Source organism: Rattus norvegicus, chromosome 2 (genome assembly GCF_036323735.1).
Source record: "Rattus norvegicus strain BN/NHsdMcwi chromosome 2, GRCr8, whole genome shotgun sequence".
Classification (NCBI taxonomy): domain Eukaryota; kingdom Metazoa; phylum Chordata; class Mammalia; order Rodentia; family Muridae; genus Rattus; species Rattus norvegicus.
The window spans coordinates 99670041-99677498 of record NC_086020.1 but is presented as its reverse complement, the minus strand read 5'-3'; positions in this window follow the sequence as shown (position 1 = coordinate 99677498).

The following is a 7458-nucleotide window of genomic DNA, read 5'->3' as shown; positions in this document are numbered from 1 at the left end:
TGCTGGCAGACAGAAGATGGAAACAACTCAGGTTAAACAATTAGTTCCCTGGGTCTTTCCTATGAGGTAGTTTTGGATTTGCTATGATCTTTGAAATCACTCATATTTCCAAACCAACTTTGCAAAAATTTTATTTTTTTCTAGGTGCCAATTATCATGTTCTCATTCTTATTCACTTGTAGTTATGATTGGTAACAATTCATCTGTGACAGGTATCAGATCATTGTACTAAGCTTTTTGTTTGTTCTATATTATACCTTTGTGACTTCTCTTCTAATTGAAATGGCCTCACACAACCACATGAATATATTGTACATTAAATATTGAGGAAATGATATAGGATAAGAAAATAGTATGGGTACTGAATGCTCACTAAAGGTCTATGTGTTAAAGGGTTTGTACTAGGGTGATACAGTGGGAATATATCATAGAACTGTGACAACTGAGGTTTTATCTAAAGTCACTATGAGCGTACCGTTAGAGAACTTGTGGTTCTTCTTTCATTCTCCCTTTCTTTCTCTGTCTTTCTTTCTCTTATGGTCTATCAATCCTGACTCATGAAATGGTTGGTCACTCTATTGATTCTGCCATTATGAGCTGTTTTCCTCAGAGGTGAAAGGCTTGGAACCAGCAGGTTTTTGACTGAAAAATTCTGAGTCATGAATCAGAGTAAACTTTTTCTCCTTTAAAATTAGTTTCCTCTGGCATTTCATTCCACTATCTTAAAAAAACACCTATTACCCCAATCTTAAATTCAAAATAAGAAAGGTTAAAACATACAGAGTTCTTAATATTTATTAGTTTGTTTAACTGAGATGTCCTAGAGACCATGACTCCTCCTGTAGCAGAAAAGTAGCTGTCATCCAACTGTGCTTAACAAAAAGATTGAAAGCAGGTGAATTCTTGTCCTGGTTCAAGAGCCAGAATGCTGTTTTTTTTAATTTAGATATAAAATTAGATTTTGTATTATTAGCTTTCCAGCTCTCACACTTGCATCACACTTGGAAGCCTACTGGTCAAGAGTTACAGCCATGTTTCTGTTTTTCTGAGGCTTCTAGACTTGATCTGAAGACTATTTCTACTACTAATAGCAAGAGATCCACTGAACAAAGAAGACCTATGTTGGACCTCCTCAACTTCCAAAACAACATAAGAGAATCCTCTTGTACAGCTCCTGTGAGACACCCCCCCTTTCTCTCTCCCTGTCCTTCTCTCTCAATATTAATTAAATGCACTCTGAAAGAACCACGTATTTTCTCAAATTGTCATAGGAAATCAACAATCCTTTGTATAGTTTTTTTATCTGAATTAAAGAATGAAGTAGAAACTACCAGGTGATGGATGCCTTTTGGAAATGTTTCTTTTATGTAAGTATTTGGAACAAAATAAAATTCCACAGAACATGTTCAGGTAAGGCAATTATTTAAATTGAAAGGGATGATACATCTAAGATAAGAGGTCCATGCTGCAGATACTCTTTGATTTTTTTCCCCACATAGACATATGTCTCTAGACTGAATTAACAAAGTTTGTCTGCATGATGGGTCTTTGCTTGAGGAGAACTCAAAAGAATTGTACCCTGGTGGTTTCTTATGAAATCTGAAGGTCTTCTCTATTCTTGGGTATATCTAGACCATCATGAGAGTCAAAATCATCAGAACATAAAACAACTCTGAGATTTTGAGAAGATGTATATTATAAATAAAGATTTCTTTTTGTCTCCCCACATCTTTAGTCAAAATCGAATGCACAAAAATTTTAAAGATGAAACAGATTTTAGGAGAGAGCATTCACATACAGATAACTTCATTTATTATTCACCTGTATAATTAAAATATCTTGACAGTATTGCCGTTTAATAGTCTTTAATAAATGGAGAATCTAAACATTTTGTATGGCAAGAGTCAGCACCAGTAACAAGGAGATTTCTGTGCTTCTTACAGACTCAAAGGAATCACTCCTGAAATTGATTAAGTCCCTTCCCCAAGTGTCTGGAAGAAATAGAAAGACCTGAGAAGAATGTTTTAAATGCATTTTAAGACATCAGTAAATGCAGACTGGCAGAATCAGGATGTCCACACATCAGAAGTTTTCTTATGGATCTTTACTTGAAAATACTGTAGAAATAAAGAGGATAGGACAAGAAGTTTTCAGATTTTTCTTAGAAACCTAAAAGGGGAGACTGATGAAGGAAGATCTTGAGTTCAGCAGTGCTTATCTGTAGCATAGATGCTCCATGCTCAGAAGTCAGGCAAGAGGATCCTGGAGTCACAGTGGAGTGCTACTCTAGTGCAAAGAGTAAGGAGAAGATTGAATGAAAGAAACAGAGAGAGAAGGGGGGGGAGGTGGTGGGGCGGGAGCAGCCAACTAATTATCCTTTGGTCTCTATCTTGGATCAGAGCACCCATCGCAATATGTGTTGCAAACCCCACTCACATGCAGTTAAGTCTTCATTGGATATAAGGTGCACTAGATAAACCTCAGAAAAATCTCAAATTTGAGGCCAATTTAGACAACATAGCAAATTCAGGTCAAATTGGGCTCCATAGTAAGACTTCCAGAAAGAACAAAGAAAGAAACCACAAAAGTTACTAACAGGAGAACACAGAGGTAAGAAAACAGGAAATGTGTGGGAATAGAAGTGATTTGGTCAACATGCCTTATATACTTTTATAAAATATTCTTAAGTAATACAGGGTAATAAATGACAAAGATACACAATGAATATTAAAAACAAAACAAATAAAAGATACATTAAGGTTAGCGGCAAGCACACTAGAGCAATTCACACCACACACACACACACACACACACACACACACACACACACACACCCCTACACACACACATGCACACACACAAAACCTGAAAGTTTCATGGGCTTCTATTGATATGGGGCACAGGTGAGATATCTTAGGGGTCCAAGTTCTAGATTTTTGCAGCTTTTTGCCTTTAGTAAGTTGTGCCATGTTATACATGTTGAGTTTTTGAACTGTGTTTTATTTTGCTAAATTTTTAGATGATTTCAATAGTTAGGTTCAAGATGCATTATAAATCAAATTTGATAGTTTGTAATTATCTACTGATTTTCTTGGGTAAAAATAAAGTTTTAGGAATGTAAGCCCAATCCCGAATACCAAAACGTCATTTGAAAATCATTGCATGATTGTAAGAAAAACTTCATTGGCCAACTACACTAAAACATCAATACTTTTGAAAATTCTAGGGAATATTTAATTTAGAAACTCTTGAAATAAACACCAAAGCTTGTGAATATGTTAATTAGTATGAAACAATCATTATACAGCATATCTATATCTATCTATCTATCTATCTATCTATCTATCTATCTATCTATCTATCTATCTATCAATCAACACATATTGTGTTCCAAAAACTACTTATTTGCAAAGAAAAGTCTTAATTTGGAATACTAGGAAAAATATTAAAAATGTTTATGCACCACAGACATATACATGACTATTCACTAGCAGTAAATTAGTTAAGATAAAAACATTCTCTGAATTCCAGGTATATATTTGGTTTGGTTTTCTCTCATAACTTATACAATAATTAAATAACCATAGATAGCTGAGAACTTGGTGCAGTACCCCAAATGTAACTATGGTAAATCATTTGTTGATTCTCCCTTTATAGTTTTTTCCACAAATTAATGATTTTAACTTAAAATGAGAGATGCAATGCCTTCACAGTGGTTTGATTAGAAGGCAAGCAAAATTGTGTAGTTTTGAGTGATTTTATTTAAAAAGATGGCTAGCCCTAGAAAAGATGAAAAGGCTGACAGTATTAGGCTCCCTTCAATAATTTTGATTTTAAATGGAAAGAATAGGATGGAGATTAAAGAACAATGTTAGTAGAAGTAGCTGTGGCTGAATGAATAATGAACATTTTTTTCAAAGTGAAGTGGAAGGGACACATTTGAAGTAGTGGTTTGTAGAAGAAAGAAGAAAACTGGAGTATAGAATGAAGAAGGTAAGAAGAAAATGTGGAATTTTTGTAAAGAAAAGAGACTCTCATTTTTGAATTCTGAATGTGGGATGAAGACAACTCTTTCCATTCAGAAATTTACAGGTAATTTAACCGCTGGCTGTTTTTTTTCCAAAGGAGATAAGTTTTATGGAGGTAATAACAATAATTTCACATTTTTGGTACTTAAGACATATTGTTTCCTTTTGTTGAAATGATGCTCTGTTTGTGAAGTGCTGGGAGTAGCATATTAGACATGAAGCCAAGTGTGCAGCTCTGTTGTATAAGAGCCTGGCAGGCAGGAGCAGTTCCCTCTGAGCTAGACAACTGTACTAGCTTTGGTCATCACACTTTGCTAATATCGCAAGTAGAAGCAATAGACAGTCAGACTCAGCATATAGGAAAATGAAAAAAAAAGTTAAATACCAGCATAGATATGCTTGTGATATGCTAAATATAAATTCCTAGTACTGAAAGCAAAGCGCTTGAGGAAACTATCAAAAACTGCCAAATTTGAGATTTAGAAATGTCACTCACTCATGCAATTTCCAAACAAAAAGCTTTTATTCTCCTGGCAGGTTTTCACAGCTTAACAGATAAGCCGGAGCTAGGTGTTTGTACGTGGCGAGTGAGAAAGGTATTCTATGAACAAGGGCGACCGTGTGTGAGGAAAGGAGGCATTAATGGGTTAAAAACTGTGTAAATGTTACTCCGGTAAAATTACAGCTTGTTGTCCAGATGAATCCTCTCCGCTTCTCATATAACTTTAAATTATGGACAAATGCTTGCAATTGTGAGCTCCCCACATCCTGCAGCCTGTTCCCAGGCTTCATCAACCGGGCTGTCCAATGGGATTACTGTAAGCTTTCACGGCAGTCTGCCAGCCACTGATGAGAAACTCATAGCCCTGGATGTTAGACTGCTCTCTTTATTCCATCCCTGTGACTGCTGTGATTGCTGTCATGGTGTTAGGTTAGGAATTAGCATTGTGTAGCCCAGATTTTGCCATCCAGAACATATTCTGGTGAAGAAGAAAATCAAAGAATAGTATTTTTCTGTAGAAAGAATGAAAGAACGAAAGAAAGGAAGAGTGGAAGAGTTGAAAAAGTGAAAGAGTGAAAGACAGAAAAAAAAGCATTCAAGGCTTTGATAGTACAGATGTCTACAAAATTCAGGTTAGGAAATATGTGGTCCTCACTGGCAAAACTATCTAAGACACGTGTGTTCTCTTGTTACCAGAGAATGGCTTTCTATGATAAATTAGCTGACTGAGACAGCTATGGGTGTGTGCTTCAAAGTGTTCACAATCGTCATGGCGTTTGCATTGGTTTTAAGAAAATAATCTGAACCAGTCAAGAAGGCTAGGGAACTCTAGGCCAAAGTCTGGGTTCTTAGTGTCATTTCGGAAGCCATATATGGAAGTAATGCAGCCAGATACTTATTTAATTGTGGTTGATTCATTGTGACATACGGGTCTGAAAGAATTATGGAAAGATGAATGGTAAAGGAAAGGGGTGGTAAAGAAAAGAATGGTAGAGAAAAAGATTCTAAATGAAATTTTTCCATGTGATTTTCCTTTAATCATAATGAGAAAATAACTGGCACTGTGTGGCCAAGATTACCAGTGCTTGAAGTCACGTGGCTCTGTGCTGAGTTTGGCAAACTGCTACCTTTCATGCTTGCTGATCTTTTATGTTCTATTGAAACTAAATTATCAGGAAAACTTAAATTATTAATTATAGTAAAAATTGAAAGCAATTTAAATATAAGCTAAAGAAGAATATAGGATCCTTATCTTTTGACTCTTTCTAGGCTATCCACATACGTGCTATTTTCTTCCTGTCATTATGAGTGAGCAAGCTGGAAGGGTTCCGGCCTGTAAGGTGCACATATTCTGCTAGAAGCCTTGATTTTTATCAACCTACCCAAGCTTATCCAGCATCTTTAATCATGCAAAATTGGAGAATTAATCATTTCATTGAAAAAGAAAGAGAAAGGTTTACATTAAAATGATGGCATGCACAGAAAAACAAATTGAAAATGATCACGAGGGGAAGGAAATGAGGAACCTGAAGCTCTGTTGATTTCTTGATGATCATTTAAAGGAATGATGGAGTCAAACCGAGACGTAGAAGCACGGGTGGCATTAGCTATTGGGGTGTAACCGTACATGGCATCCTCTCAATCTGAGATGAAGTCTAGTCTGTATCTCAGGAAATTCTGTGTGAAGGCAAGAGAAATAATTAAACATTTGACCCAGTTGCATAACCTTCACTCATCTCACATTAAGTTACACTTCAATGATGATATTACAGGAATAGGACCTCAAAATTGGAATGGTGAACTCAGATCTTTATACAAAATAGCTGTTTTTAAATTCAAATGCTTGGTTGTGTGTGTGTGTGTGTGTGTGTGTGGTTTTTATTGCTTATTTGTATTGAATGTAAGGCATGGATTTCTTATATAGTTGTATCTTTTCTGCATTTTTATTTATACTATATAGATTTATGTTTGCACACCCAAAATAAAGTAATTATTTGAAAAAAATTTCCAATCTCCCTTGCCCAATCTTTTTAATTTTATTCCCATATTTTGACTGAAACATAGTAACAAATCTTTTAAAAAATAAGCAATTTCTAAATTCCAGTAGTACTCATTGACAGCATCTTAAATATACCCTTTTGTATCACATGAGAATTATTAATCCTCTTGAATTTTTATTCTTTTTCCTTTGAAAAATATATATTGTCTTGTGTATTTCAGTTAGCCTATTAGAGAAAAGAACCATACTTGAATGGAATTGTCTCTAAATAGTCATTTGAGTTCAGTAAGCAAAATCATATTCAGAGAAAAGAGCAGAAATATCTTTGATCTTTTAAATAGCCACCCAGCAGTTCTGTATATTCTGGAATTCTCCTAGCAAACAGTTGTTTAGGGGGAATTGTGAGCCAAGGGTGGCCCTTGAAATTATAAGAAATGCTATGAATTCTGGATCTCAAAGGCCCTTTGTTATACGTCCTTCCTGGTGCAAAGCACGTGACAATCCAGCAAAAGATTCATTCTGAATTCTAGCAAGATTATTGCCCATACTTCACAAATGTTGAATATACTTATATCATCAGCTATCCAGAAAATAATCACTCACTGATTTTAAATTCCAAACCCTTCAGCATATTCAGACATTATGAAACCTTTCTAATACTTTGAGATTAAAATGCAATATTTGAGGTAATCTAAAGATATTTATTACATCTTGTATAAATATAAAACCAATGGACGGTAAGTGTGATTTAATGCAGGATGAAAAATGTAGACAGATTTAAATAGATTTTAGTTTTAAATTACAAATATTCTACAAATGCTGAATAGAAATTTAGATTTCAAAAACCAACTAATCCTTATAAGATTAACTAATACATGATTAATGCTGCTATCCATAGTGATTGCACTGAGAATATCACGTGTTTTAAA